The following is a 15,993-nucleotide window of genomic DNA, read 5'->3' on the forward strand; positions in this document are numbered from 1 at the left end:
TCACCTTTTCCTTCCCCTTGTCCAATTGTGGCCCTCTTAGCTCTTGAGCTAATTCAAACAAATTCAATTTATTAAAACCTCATTGTGCTTGCTTATGGCGAATATGACAAGGAGTTTAAATGGTCATATGGCCACTCTTTAGCTTGAATACACAATGGTCATGCACATTTTATACTACATCAAGCAATTCAATACAATTTATTTGAGCATCAAGGAAAAGCTAAGGCCTTCAATAGGCTACCCAAGGCCGAATATTCATGTACATGTTGAGGTCAATTTTGCACTTAATACCTCACAAAAACAGCATGCATTTTACTAGTTAATGCTTTGCACATTGTGGCCCAAAACTTATAATATAGCATCAAGCACTTATATGTGTGCTAGGTAAATTGTGCTTGCAATTTCACAAGCATTCTTCCACATCTTCTTCTTTAAACCAATATATTCATCACTTACTTCATAGCCAAAACATCATGTGCAAACATATATATACAATATGAGCATGGCGAATTTCAAGGTGTCCATAGCCATCCAAAATACAAATTTTAACTAACATGCAAGAAGCATGAACCATGCTCATGAATGCATCATGGCCGAATATGACAATCATGCTCCATTCAACTTCAATCATGGTTAAACACAAAAGAAAACTCAAAATCTTACTCAAGAGTAGACAATCCATCATTGCATGCATCATCATCAAGCTTCACACTTAGCATGCAATGGCTTTATCACCATAACAACTTTGGCCAAATACCATTTCCATGGCATAACAAGGATTTGAGCCATGGCTAACATGCACATCAAATTAGCAACCAACCCATGCATGAAACTCCCAACACAACCTCATACATACCTTAATCTTGATGCAAACTTAGCCAAATCTCCTTCTAGGTCTCTTCCAACCCAAGCATGAAGCAAAATCCTCCCCTTTTCCCTTAGTATTTTCGGCCAAGAAGATGAGAAAAGATGAACAAATTTTCTTTTCTTTCTTTAGGACATTCGCCAAAGTGTTTAGAATGGATGAACAAATTTTTTTTTCTTTAATGCTAGTCTTTATTTTATGACTTCCTACATACACCACTAGCAAAACATGTTGGAAACATGTTCCCTTGCCCATAACCTTGTCATGGCCGCCACTCCTCCTTAGGAAGGGATTATTTGACATGCAACTCCACCTTTTGTTAACATGTACTAACAAGCCATTTAAAATTAGCCTATCATATTTCACCATGTTTCACTTTGATCCCTATTTAATACTTTCTCATACAAATGGGTAAAATTAGAGAATGAAATTTCCACATATGCATGCACACACATAGTAAGCATAGAATATAACAATTAATTATTTTTATGACTCGGTTTAGTGGTCCCAAACCACATTCCGGCTAGGGTCTATTTTGGGTGTCGAACTCTCCCCACTTAAGAAATTTTCGTCCCAAAATCTTACCGTAAATAGGTTTGGATATCGCTCTTTCATAGAATTCTCGGTCTCCCAAGTAGCTTCTTCTATCCCATGCTTGAGCCATAACACTTTCACTAGCGGAACCCGCTTGTTTCGCAACTCTTTCACTTCTCGTGATAGGATACGAATCGGTTCTTCCTCATAACTCATATTAGCTTGAATTTCAATTTCGATGGACTAATCACGTGCGATGGATCGGATCTATAGCGTCAAGCATCGAAACGTGAAAGACATCATGAACCTTTTGAGTTCGGGGGCAAAATCAAGCGATATGCCACCGGACCGACTCGCTCCGATATCTCATATGGCCCAATGAACCTCGGGCTCAACTTGCCCTTACGGTAGAACTCGAGTATCTTTTTCCAAGGCGATACCTTGAGAAACACTTTATCACCCACGATACTCGATATCCTTACGCTTCAGATCCGCTGACGACTTCGACGATCGGAGGCTATCTTCGACTTTCACGGATTACTTTCACTTTCGCAAAGATCCCTAATCAAATCCACCCGAAAATCTTGCTTTCACCGAGCTCGGTCCAAAACAATGGTGTACGGCATTTACGACCGTATAAGGCCTCGTAGGGTGCCATCTTAATACTTGATTGAAAGTTTGTTGTAAGCGAATTCAATCAACGGCAAATACCGCTCCCATGAACCACTAAACTCGAGGACGCAACATCTTAACATATCCTCAAGTATCCGAATTATCCGCCGGATTGACCATCGGTTTGGGGGTGAAAGGTGGTGCTGAAATGCAACTTTGTACCCAAAGCTTCTTGCAACTTTTTCCAAAATCGCGAGGTAAATCTCGGATCTCTATCCGACACGATGGAAATAGGCACCCGTGTAATCTCACAACTGAGAAACGCACAATTCCGCTAATTTGTCCATTGAAAAATCCGTGCGTGACGGGGACAAAGTGGGCCGACTTAGTCAATCGATCTACCACGACCCAAACCGCATCCTTCTTACTTGTCGACAATGGCGGTCCGGATACAAAGTCCATTGTGACTCGATCCCATTTCCACTCGGGTATCGTGATTGGTCAAGTAATCCAAGGCACCGATGTTCCGCTTTCACTTGTTGACATATTAAACATCTCAAACAAAGTCGGAGATGTCTCGCTTCATACCATGCCACCAAAACCGACGTTTCAAATCATTGTACATCTTCGTACTCCCGTGGATTGCCATTCGGCTACAATGGGCTTCATTCTGAATTATCGAAATGAGTTCTCAATTCTTTGGGACACACAGACGACTTTTGAACCTCAAACAATCGTCATCGTCGATTTGAAACTCCGAGTCCTTGTTCGAACACACGCAGCCCGCTTTGCAACCAACTCGTCGTCGACTTTCTCGAGCTTTTCAATTTGGTGTGTCAATAATGGTTTGGCTTTCAATTCAGCCACTAACACACCGTCGGATCGGACGCATACAAGTGCACATTCATTGCTCGTAAAGTGAATAACGATTTACGACTCAAGGCATCCGCAACCACATTCGCCTTTCCCGGTGATAGTCAATGATCGCCTATAATCCTTTAACACTCGAGCCAATGTCTTTGTCGCAAATTTAAGTCTCTTTGGGTCATCAAATATTTGAGACTTTTGTGATCCGAGTATACATGGCACCTTTCACCAAATAAGTAATGTCGCCAAATCTTTAAGGCGAATACGATGGCGGCCAATTCGAGATCATGAGTCGGATAATTTTTCTCATGTGGCTTTAATTGCCTCGACGCATAGGCCACAACTCGACCTTCTTGCATTAATACGCAACCTAACCCAAGTAGAGAGGCGTCGCTATAGATGACAAACTCCTTGCGGACTCGGGTTGCACTAGAATTGGGGCTTCACCAAATAAGTTTTCAGCTTGATCGAAACTTTTTGGCATTTCTCCGTCCATTCGAACTTAACATCCTTTTGGAGTAGCCGTCATCGGCGTGGCTATCGTTGAGAAGCCTTTACAAATCGTCGGTAATAACCGGCAAGCCCCAAAAGTCGAACCTCGAGAATATTTATCGGAGGCTTCCAATTAAGTATGGCTGAAATTTTATTCGGTCAACTCGAATACCCGATGCGATACCACATGACCCAAGAAGCTAACCTCTCTAACCGTAACTCACACTTGCTGAACTTAGCATATAATTGCTTATCCCGTAAAATTTGCAAAGACTAACCGCAGTGTTCAGATGTTCGGTCTCATTTCTTGAATAGACCAAGATGTCATCAATGAACACGACTACTTAATCGATCCAAATATGGTCTAAAGATCCGATTCATTAAATCCATAAATACCGCAGGGCATTAGTGAGCCCAAACGGCATCACTAGGAACTCATAGTGACCATATCTCGCTCAAGGCGCCTTGGGTACGTCCAATCTCGGATTCGCAATTGATAATAGCCCGATCTCAAATCTATTTTCGAGAACACCGAGGCTCCTTTCAGTTGATCGAACAAGTCATCAATACGTGGCAACGGATATTTGTTCTTTATCGTCGCTTTATTAAGCTGACGATAGTCGATGCACAGCCGCATGGTTCCATCCTTCTTCTTCACGAACAATCTTGGGCGCACCCCAAGGCGAAAAACTCGGAGAGCAAAACCTCTATCCACCAATTCTTGCAACTGAGCTTTCAACTCCTTTAATTCCGTTGGTGCCATACGATACGGAGCTATCGAAATTGGAGTGGTACCAGGTACCAATTCGATGCCAAATTCTATTTCTCGAACAGGTGGTAAACCCGGCAATTCTTCGGGGAAAACATCCGGGTATTCACAAACCACGGCACAGATTCGGTTTTTTTTTCGATTCCTTGTCATCGAGCACGACGCAAGGTACGCCGCACCCTTTTCTTACATATTTCGGGCCAACATCGTTGATATTACTACCGCAACCCTTTAAGTCCAGTAGACTCAACCCGAATTATTTCATTATTCGCGCACCTCAAATCGATAGTCATGCTCTTGCAATTTACAACCGCATCGTGCATGGTCAACCAATCCAAACCAAGAATAACGTCGAACTCATCGAACGGCAAAAGCATCAAGTCCGCCGGAAAACAAGAACCTCGGAACACTAGGGGACTTTTCTTGCACACTTTGTTGACAAGCACGTAATGACCCAAGGGGTTTGACACCCGAATTACAAACTCATGAGACTCAATGGGCAAAGTCTTCTTCGGATGCTAAGGTTTCACATATATATGAATGAGTAGAACCGGGGTCAATCAAAGCAATCACATTTGTATTGAAAAGAGTGAAAGTACCGGTAATAACATCCGAGAGACAAAGATCCTCAAGTGCGCGTATGGCATAAGTCCTAGCAGAGCACGAGCCTCGAGATCGATGGTAGCATCTCTAGATCCTCTCGACCGCCAACGACATTGCCCATATTTCTAGGTGGCCTACCTCGGCGTTGATAGCACCCGGGTTTGCACTCGCTTACATTCTGCTCATGCATCCTCGGGCAATCCTTCATAAAGTGGTCGGCCGATCCACACTTATAGCAGGAGCGATCACAAAACCAACAGCTCCCAATGCCATTTGCCACAATGTGGACACTCCGCCTCTCTCGGCGATCATTTCCACCACCGTGATCGAGGTGACTCGTGTGGTCACGGGGTCGATCGCGTCCTCGTCTAGAAAAGCCCAAACGCCTCTAGACCGGCTCACATCATCTCAAATCTCTTCGATGCTTGTTGAAGAGACTTTCCCGAGGACCTCTTTCGAATTCTCCGGTTCCCACATCACTTTTTGTTTCTCCTTTCTAAGCTCTTCTACTTTACAAGCTCGCTCAACAAGTACTACTGAACTCTCGTATCTCGAGGATGCCAACAAACATCCTTATATCATCATTCAGCCCATCCTCAAGCGTTTACACATAATAGCTTGGGACGAAATGCATTCTCGCTGCATCGCTAAGCCTCACAAATTTTCGTTCGTAGTCGATGGCGACATCGAACCTTGCTTAAGATCAAGGAATTCCCACCGCTTTTGGTCGATGAATCTCGATCGATATACTTTTTTGGAACTCGGTTTGAAAGAATTCCCAAGTCACTTGCTCTCTAGGCACCACGTAAGTCGAGTACTCCACCAATAGTAGGCGGACTCGCGTAGCAAGGAGATGGTACACTTTAAGCACTCATCGGTGTACAGGATAGCTCATCAAGCACCGGATAGTGTTATCTAACCAAAATTCAGCTTGTTTCGGCATCATCATCATCCGTAGCCTTAAATTCAGTGGCCCCATGTTTTCAATCCTATCGATCGGGGCTTACTTGACCTTATTTGGTCACCACCGGAGGATTGTAGGTGCGGGGTTGCATTTGTCGAGAATGGAGGTTGTGGAACAGTAGTGTTGGTTCGAATGTATTGATTAAACCATTCGTTCATCACACTATAAAAGGCTTGCCTAGCCTCGTCATTAGGATTGCTGGCCATAGGTTGAGAGTCCGCCGGCGCTGTCCCTTGTGCGGGAGCAGGCGCCACACTCTCCACATCATCAGCTATCGCTCGGTTGGGATCGGGATCCATTGCTATAAACAAACACAAAGTCAAATTGTCAGAAATCACCACACTATCGATTCATCATTTAATGGCATGTATAGCTAGACCCCAAACACATCACGGTAGTCCTAGAATCGACTAAACCGTAGCTCTGATACCAATAAAATTGTAACACCCCGAACCCGAGACCATCGCCGTGTTATGGACACGAGGGTTAACAAGCCAAGTTCACTTGTTTTGCCCATCCATTTGACATTTCCAGTCAGGCTGGAAAACTGCATCACTGTCGCCTTAAAATCATATCTCGAGTTTCAAAACTCGAAACTGGTTTCGTAAATTTTCCTGAATTTAGACTCATATATACATCCATGGATTTATTTCTAGAATTTTGGTTGGGCCAATTGGTACAGTTTATTAGTTAAAGTCACCCATGTTACAGGGATCGACTTCTCTGACCTTCGCGCGGTATAACTTGAATATCTCTCTGTACAGGGCTTTAATGCTGGTATCGTTTGTTTCTAATGAAACTAGACTCAAAATGGAATCTGTACATATAAGGTATGTCTCCTAATTATTTTTGGATAATTTATAGTAAATTTTTAAAGTTGAGACAGGGAACCCAGAAACCGTTCTGGCCCTGTCTCACAATAGCTTTAATATCTCTTAACATGTAACTCCTATGACCATTTCGTTTCTTCCATATGAAAATAGACTCATCAAGGTTCATTTACATAGCTTATTCACTATTTAATTCCATTCCTACGAATTTTGGTGATTTTTCACATTCACGTCACTGCAGCTGGCAGCATCTGTTTTAAGGTAGGTCTTACCTATTTGGTAGTCTCCATGAACCAACTAGTCTTGCCATACATAGGTTCATATATGATCATTTTAACCATGCCAATGGCTGATCATATGACCAACATTCCCATTTCCAAGCCATAGCCACATCATGACACCAAATATATACATACAAACCACAATTAGTCTAAGTCGATATTTCACCTTTACGAGCCATTTTCGCATGGCCGTATATATACATCACAACATATTCAACCAACAAGGGTAGTCCTATACATGCCATTTCAAAGTTCAACCAAAATTTATACCAAAATAGAGGCGTGGATAGTGTGGATGACTTTGACTTTATTGATCCCGAATCCGATTGCTATCGAGCGAAATCTATAAAACAGAGAGCCAAAGTAACGGGGTAAGCATTTTTTTATGCTTAGGAAGTCTCAAGGAATATAATCAGCTCTAATTACAGCAATACATTCACATAGCCAAATGCATCATTTCATTAATACACATTCTTACTTCACACTTCATCATTATATACTTTCACAAAGTATCAATCAATTCAATAACTGAAATTCATTAGTCGATTGAGCGAATGTTGCTCAAACATGTCGATTTTCCAATGCACATATAACGTACCTTATCCTTTGGGCTTTTCGAGTGTACTAATTGAATTCATTACAGCAACCAACACTCACCTCCAGCCCAAGATTCTTCGGAATATAACCGGATATAATCACGTGCACAAATGCCTTCGGGTCTTAGCCCGGATAGAATAACTCGCACGAATGCCTTCGGGTCTTAGCCCGGATATAGCCACTAGCACAATTGCCTTCGGGTCTTAACCCGGATATAATTTCCAGCATAATTGTCTTCGGGCTTAGCCCGGATATCATTCAATTTCTCATGTACACATACATCAATAATCATTGGACATACATATTTCATTTTCACATTAAAGCTCAAACGCACATATATTCACAAGCATATTCGCCTTCGGGACTTAGCCCGGTATCATTCAATTTCTCATACACACATAAATCAATAATCATACACATCCATACTTCATCTCACATAATTCAAGTAAGGTCACTTCTTGAGGACTTACCTCGGATGTTGTCGAACGGCTTTTTCGGCTATTTGATCACCTTTTCCTTCCCCTTGTCCAATTGTGGCCCTCTTAGCTCTTGAGCTAATTCAAACAAATTCAATTTATTAAAACCTCATTGTGCTTGCTTATGGCGAATATGACAAGGAGTTTAAATGGTCATATGGCCACTCTTTAGCTTGAATACACAATGGTCATGCACATTTTATACTACATCAAGCAATTCAATACAATTTATTTGAGCATCAAGGAAAAGCTAAGGCCTTCAATAGGCTACCCAAGGCCGAATATTCATGTACATGTTGAGGTCAATTTTGCACTTAATACCTCACAAAAACAGCATGCATTTTACTAGTTAATGCTTTGCACATTGTGGCCCAAAACTTATAATATAGCATCAAGCACTTATATGTGTGCTAGGTCAATTGTGCTTGCAATTTCACAAGCATTCTTCCACATCTTCTTCTTTAAACCAATATATTCATCACTTACTTCATAGCCAAAACATCATGTGCAAACATATATATACAATATGAGCATGGCGAATTTCAAGGTGTCCATAGCCATCCAAAAATACAAATTTTAACTAACATGCAAGAAGCATGAACCATGCTCATGAATGCATCATGGCCGAATATGACAATCATGCTCCATTCAACTTCAATCATGGTTAAACACAAAAAGAAAACTCAAAATCTTACTCAAGAGTAGACAATCCATCATTGCATGCATCATCATCAAGCTTCACACTTAGCATGCAATGGCTTTATCACCATAACAACTTTGGCCAAATACCATTTCCATGGCATAACAAGGATTTGAGCCATGGCTAACATGCACATCAAATTAGCAACCAACCCATGCATGAAACTCCCAACACAACCTCATACATACCTTAATCTTGATGCAAACTTAGCCAAATCTCCTTCTAGGTCTCTTCCAACCCAAGCATGAAGCAAAAATCCTCCCCCTTTTCCCTTAGTATTTTCGGCCAAGAAGATGAGAAAAGATGAACAAATTTTTCTTTTCTTTCTTTAGGACATTCGGCCAAAGTGTTTAGAATGGATGAACAAATTTTTTTTTTTCTTTAATGCTAGTCTTTATTTTATGACTTCCTACATACACCACTAGCAAAACATGTTGGAAACATGTTCCTTGCCCATAACCTTGTCATGGCCGCCACTCCTCCTTAGGAAGGGATTATTTGACATGCAACTCCACCTTTTGTTAACATGTACTAACAAGCCATTTAAAATTAGCCTATCATATTTCACCATGTTTCACTTTGATCCTTATTTAATACTTTCTCATACAAATGGGTAAAATTAGAGAATGAAATTTCCACATATGCATGCACACACATAGTAAGCATAGAATATAACAATTAATTATTTTTATGACTCGGTTTAGTGGTCCCGAAACCACATTCCGGCTAGGGTCTATTTTGGGCTGTCACAATATGGTTCGCTTCTCCCACGGTCGTGTAGCTCCACACATGTCCGTGGCATTGCGATAGTGTTGTCCACGGGTGCTAGACACGGGCATGTCGTACTCCCGTGTTTATTTGGCAAATTCGACCACAGCCATGTCGCACGGTCGTGGCATTTTATCACAGCCCGTGTTTGTAGAAATATTCTACCCTATTTCTGTAAGGCCATATCACACGGTCGTGTTTCCATCCATGTTTGTCACACGGCCTTAAGCACAGCCGTGTGCTAGGCCGTGTGGAGTTGGGAACCTGTACTTCAAGTACTCTGTTAGTGACCTAAATGTTTAAAACTTGAAATTTAAATAATTTTAAACCGTTACTATTTGGGTTGCCTCCCGAGAAGCGCTTGTTTATAGTCTAAGCTCGACTGTTACCTTGTTGGTTTATTTAGGGCAGTTTGTGGAGTCTATCTCCTCTCCTTCAACTTTAAAATTCTCACCATTATAAAGTTTGAGACGGTGTCCATTTACTTTGAAAGTACTGTATGAGAGGTGACTTACCTCTATTGTGCCATATGGAAGAACAGATTGAATTTCGAAGGGTCCTGACCATTGTGATTTTAGTTTCATGGGAAACAATTTGAGTCTTGAGTTGTATAGTAAGACGAGATCTCCAACTTCAAATTGTTTTCATTACTTTAAATGAACGTCATGGTGCCGCTTTGTTGCTTCCTTGTATAGGCGTGAATTTTCGTATGCATTGGCTCACCATTCATCAAGCTCGTTTAGCTGCATCAACCTGTTTTTTCCTACAAGTTCGGGATCAAGGTTTAGAAATTTAATAGCCCAAAAAGCTTTATGCTCTAGTTTGAATGGTAGATGATAACTTTTTCCATAAACAAGTCTATAAGGTGATGTCCTTATGGGAGTCTTGAAAGCAGTTCTGTAAGCCCATAAGACATCGTCTACTTTCGTTGCCTAGTCTTTTTTGTTTGATTCTACTATCTTTTCAAGGATCCATTTGATTTCTCGGTTTGCTACTTCAACTTGTCCATTAGTTTGAGGATGGTATGGGGTGGCTGTTCTATGATGAACTCCGTATCTTAACGGTTTTTTCAAATTGGGTATTACAAAAATGAGTGCCCCTATCACTGATAATTGCTCAAGGTGTTCTGAATCTCAAGAAGAGTTTTTTTAGGAAATGTACTACCACTCTAGCATCATTAGTAGGTAGAGTTTGGGCTTCTACCCATTTGGACGTGTAGTCAACTGCTACTAAGATGTATTTATTCCCAAATGAACTAGGGAATGGGCCCATGAAATCGATACACCAAATGTCAAATATTTCACATGAAAGCATATAGTTTTGAGGCATTTCATCATGTTTAGATATGTTACCTGTCCGTTGGCATTTGTCACATGAAGTAACATACCTGATAGCGTCTTTGAATAATGAGGGCTAATAAAAACCTGATTCAAGTATTTTGTATGCGGTCTTAGTTCTACTATAGTGTCCTCCGGTTGGCCCAGAGTGGCAATGTTCCAATATTTTTGATGCTTTTGATCCTGTAATGCATCTTCTGATGACTTGATCTGCACATCTACGAAATAGAAATGGGTCGTCCCAAAAGTAATTTTTCACATCATTAAAGAATCGCTTCTTTTGCTGGTGTGTTAACCTTTTTGGGATAATGTTAGCAGCTAAAAAAATTGCGATGTCTGCAAACCAAGGTACCTCAGAGTTAGATATAGAGAAAAATTGTTCTTCAGGGAACGAATCATTTATTTCAACATCATCTAGTTCGCTGGTATTGGATTTCTTGAGCCTGGACAGATGATCAGCCGTGAGATTTTTAGCTCCTTTCTTATCCTGAATCTCCAAGTCGAATTCCTGCAATAGGAGAATCCATCGAATGAGTCGAGGTTTTGCATCAGTTTTAGTTAAAAGGTAGCGAAGGGAGATATGATCGAAATTTATCAAATGCAAAAACCACAGCTAGCAACTCTTTTTCCGTAGTAGTATAGTTTTATTGTACAGCCGTTAAGGTTTTGCTAGCGTAATAGACAGGTTGAAAATGCTTGTCTCTTCGCTGTCCCTATACTGCACCTACTGCAAAGTCACTCGCATCACACATTAGTTCAAATGGTAAGTTCCAATCAGGTGCAATTATGATTGAAGAATAAATTAATTTATCCTTTAAAGTATTAAATGCTTCTAAACATTCTTGATCGAAGTTAAAATGTATATCTTTTTCTAGCAATTTACTCAAAGGCTTAGCTATTTTAGAAAAATCTTTAAGAAATCTTCTATAAAAACTAGCATGTCCTAAAAAGCTTCTAATAGCCTTAACCGAATTAGGAGGTGGTAATTTTTCGATTGTTTCTATTTTAGATTTATCCACCTCAATCCCTTTACTAGAAATTTTATGCCCTAATACAATACCTTCTTGAACCATGAAGTGACATTTCTCCCAGTTAAGCACAAGGTTTGTTTCCTCACATCTTATTAAAACTCATTTTAAATTTTTAAGGCAGAGATGGAAAGAGTTACCGAATACCAAAAAATCATCCATAAATACTTCTATGATATCTTCCACGAGTTCGTCGAATATGGCCATCATACAGCACTGAAAAGTGGCAGGAGAATTACATAATCCAAAAGGCATTCTACGATAAGCAAACATACCATATCGGCATGTGAATGTCATCTTTTCTTGATCTTCAAGAGCTATTGGGGTTTGGAAGTAACCAGAGACTCCGTCTAGAAGGCAGTAATACATGTGTCCGGATAATCTTTCCAACATTTGGTCAATGAATCAAGAGGAAGTGATCTTTTCTTGTGGCATCATTCAATTTCCTATAGTCTATGCAAACTCTCCACCCTGTGACTGTTCTTGTTGGGATTAATTCATTCTTCTCGTTGGTCACAACCGTCATGCCTCTTTTTTTGGGGACAACCTGCACTGGACTTACCTAAGAACTGTCAGAAATAGGATAAATAATTCTAGTATCTAGAAGTTTAATTACCTTGGGTTTTACAACTTCCTTCATGTTGGGGTTTAGACGTCTTTGAGCTTGCACACACGGTTTGTATTCATCTTCCATCAAAATTTTGTGGGTGCAAAAAGAGGGCTGATTTCTTTAATGTCAGAAATTTTCCAAGCTATGGCCTTTTATGTTATTTTAATACTTGGATTAATTCCTCTTTCTCATTGGGTTGCAAGTTAGTAGCAATAATAACTGGTAATGTAAAATTATTTCCAAGGAATGCGTATTCTAAGTGGTTTGGTAATTGTTTAAGCTCCAGTTTCGGAGGCTCCTCAATAGAGGGTTTTTGCTTAAGTTCATCATTTATCTTAATTCCCTCATATTCTACTTGTCTTGACGAGTGGTCATTAGGTTCCTTACCTGTCTCCTCGCCTTGAGCTGGATACGGTTCCATCGTCTCCTTCTGTACAATTTCGTGAAAAGAATCTTGAGTAATATGATCAATAGAGTCAATAAAATAACATGAATCATCCTGTTCCCTAGAAAGTCTCATAGCATTGTAAATTTTAAAGATAATATCCTCGTCACCTACTCTAAGTAGCAATTTACCATCACCCACATCGATTAAAGCCCTAGCAGTGGCTAAAAATGGGCGCCTTAAAATTAAGGGTACTTCCATATCTTCATCCATGTCAAGCACAACAAAATCAATAGAGAATATTAATTTATCTACTTTTACAAGTACGTCTTCTATAATACCCCTAGGGTATTTTACAGATCTATCGGCTAATTGAATACTCATCCTAGTAGGTTTAGGTTCCCCAAGACCAAGTTGTTTGAACATTTTATATGGCATCAAATTAATGCTAGCGCCTAAATCAGCTAGTGCTTTTTCAACATTTAGACTACCAATTAAGCAAAGGATAGTAAAATTTCTCGGATCTTTCAGTTTGGTTGGCAGCTTGTTTTGGAGTATGACTGAGCACTCCTCGTTGAGTTATACTATAGATAAGTCCTCGAAGTTCCTTTTATTTGTTAGAAGCTCCTTCAAAAATTTTGCGTATGTAGGCATCTGCGAGATGGCTTCGACAAAAGGTAAGTTGATATGTAATTGCTTAAAAAGTTCAAGAAACTTATTGTATTGTGCATCAATGTGATCTTTTTTCAATTTTGCTGGATATGGAACTAGTGGTTTATATTCCTCTGGCACTGGTTTGTCACTATTTTCGGGTTTTTCTTCCCTCCTTTCGCTTTCCACGGCTTCTTGTGTTAACTTCTTTTCAAATTTTGCTCACACCTTCTGACTCCTTAGTGTAACTGCTTTGACATGCTCTTTTGATTTGGTGTTACTAAGTAAACTTCCTAGTGGTCTTTCCAAGATCAGTTTGGACAGTTGGCCTATCTGAGTTTCGAGCACTTAGATCGACGCTTGTTGATTTTCAAGTGCTGTCTCGGTGTTCTAAAAATGGGTTTCTGACACTGATATAAACTTTAAGAGCATCTCTTCAAGGTTTGGCTACTTTTCCTGTTGGTAGGGTGGTTGTTGGTAGCCCGGAGGATGTTGTGGTCTTTGATTTCCTTGACCGCCCCACAAAAAATTGGGGTGGTTCCTCCAACCTGCATTTTAAGTGTTACTATATAGATTGTTTTGAGGTCGAGGATTATTACCCATGTAGTTTAATTGCTTGTTATCCATATTGTGGCCATAAGATTGGTATTCTGAATGGTTTGTTCCACCTCCACTTGCTTCACACTGCATTACTGGGTGAACCTGTAAAGAATTAAGAAAACCATCAATATTTTTATTTAAGAGTTCTACCTGATTAGAGAGCATGGTAACCGAATCAACATTATAAACACCGACTGTTTTCGTTGGCTTTGTCCTCATGACTTGCCATTGATAGTTATTCAGTGACATCTCCTTTATAAACTCATAGGCATCTTCCGGTGTTTTATTGTTGATGGTTCCGCCCATCGCTGCGTCAACCATTTACCCAGTCGAAAGATTCAGACCATTATGAAATGTTTGTACTTGGAGCCAAAGTGGTAACCCATGGTGAGGGCTCCTTTTTAGAAGGTCCTTGTATCTCTCTCATGCATCGTAGAGTGTTTCTAAATCTATCTGCACAAAAGAAGAGATATCATTATGTAATTTAGCCATTTTAGCCGGCGAAAAATATTTTAGTAAAAAGTTTTCGGTCATTTGTTCCCAAGTAGTAATTGACCCCCGTGGTAACGAGTTCAACCACTGTTTAGCTTTGTTCCTCAATGAAAAGGGAAACAACTAAAGACGTATGGCATCATCAGAAATGCCATTAATTTTAAATGTATTGCATAGTTCTAAGAAGTTGGCTAAATGAGCGTTGGGATCCTCATCCTGCAAACTATCAAACTGAACAAATTGTTTTATCATTTGAATAGTGTTAGGTTTTAATTCAAAAGTATTTGCAGCTACAGTAGGTCTAACTATGCTTGATTTAGTTCCTGTTAAAGAAGGTTTAGCATAATCATACATAGTGCGTGGAGCAGGATTTTGATTAACCGTAATTGTAGGAGGTAGCTGATTGCCTTAGTTTTCAGCCATCTCTTCGGTTGGGGGTTGAGTATCATCTTTTTGGTCGTTTTTCGTGTATCTTAAGCTGCGCCTTATTTCTCTTTGGTTCCTACGAACTATACGAATGATTTTTTTGTCAAAAAGTAATGGTCTTGATGGGTTTCTTCTAGTCATAAACTATAAAAACCTGCCAAGAGAAAGAAAGAGTAGGTTAATAAATAATAATAAAAAAATTAAATTAAATTGCAAGAAAAATAAATGGCTAAAGTAATAAAAATTGAGCGTTCCTAATATCTTAGTTCCCCAGCAGCGGCGACAAAAACTTGATCGCGTTATTTCGTGATAGGTTTTAAATATTTATAATTACTCGTTCTTAAACTAACTATTATTGCGATGTAGGCAAGTGTACCTATCGAACAGTAGTATAGTTTTAGCAAGACCGGATTGTCGAACCCAAAGGAACTAAAAGTACTAGTAATGTCTGTATTTTTATTATCTAGCCTAAGAATAAAGAAGTTTTGTATTGATTAACTAATTATCTAAACTAAGAACGCACAGAGAAAAGAATTGGGGAATTGCTTTTGGGAAAAATCGATTGACTTAAGACAATACCTAAGGAAAAATCAACCTAGACTTTGCTTGTTATTCTAGCTCCGAATCGGACGATTTATTCATTCAACTTGTTCCGTAGAGATCCCTAAGTTATGCTATTATCCCTATTCAAGACTACTAACGTCTAATCCCTAGATTGAATAACCGAGACTTTTCTCTAATTAACACTCTAGGGTTGCATTAACTCGATCTATGGATCCTTGATCGCGAGGTTTCGTGATAGGTTTCAAATATTTATAATTACTCGTTCTTGAACTAACTATTATCGCGATGTAGAAAAGTGTACCTATCGAACAGTAGTATAGTTTTAGCAAGACCAGATTGTCGAACACAAAGGAACTAAAAGTACTAGTAATGACTGTCTTTTTATTATCGAGCCTAAGAATAAAAGGTGTTTTATATGTTTTATATGTTTTAATTAACTAATTATCTAAACTAAGAATGCACAGAGAAAAGAATTGGGGAATTGCTTTTGGGAAAATTCGATTGACTTAAGACAATACCTAAGGAAAAATCCACCTAGACTT

The 15,993-nt window shown here is 39.6% G+C and overlaps 1 non-coding gene across 1 annotated transcript; it reads left to right on the plus strand.

Moving 5' to 3' along the window:
* The first annotated feature begins 14,348 nt into the window (after positions 1-14,348).
* LOC128283368 (small nucleolar RNA R71) lies at positions 14,349-14,454 on the plus strand. The gene has a single exon (XR_008273710.1). It is a non-coding gene; the product is annotated as a small nucleolar RNA R71 (small nucleolar RNA).
* The last annotated feature ends 1,539 nt before the right edge of the window (positions 14,455-15,993 follow it).

Source organism: Gossypium arboreum, chromosome 10, assembly GCF_025698485.1.
Source record: "Gossypium arboreum isolate Shixiya-1 chromosome 10, ASM2569848v2, whole genome shotgun sequence".
NCBI lineage: Eukaryota > Viridiplantae > Streptophyta > Magnoliopsida > Malvales > Malvaceae > Gossypium > Gossypium arboreum.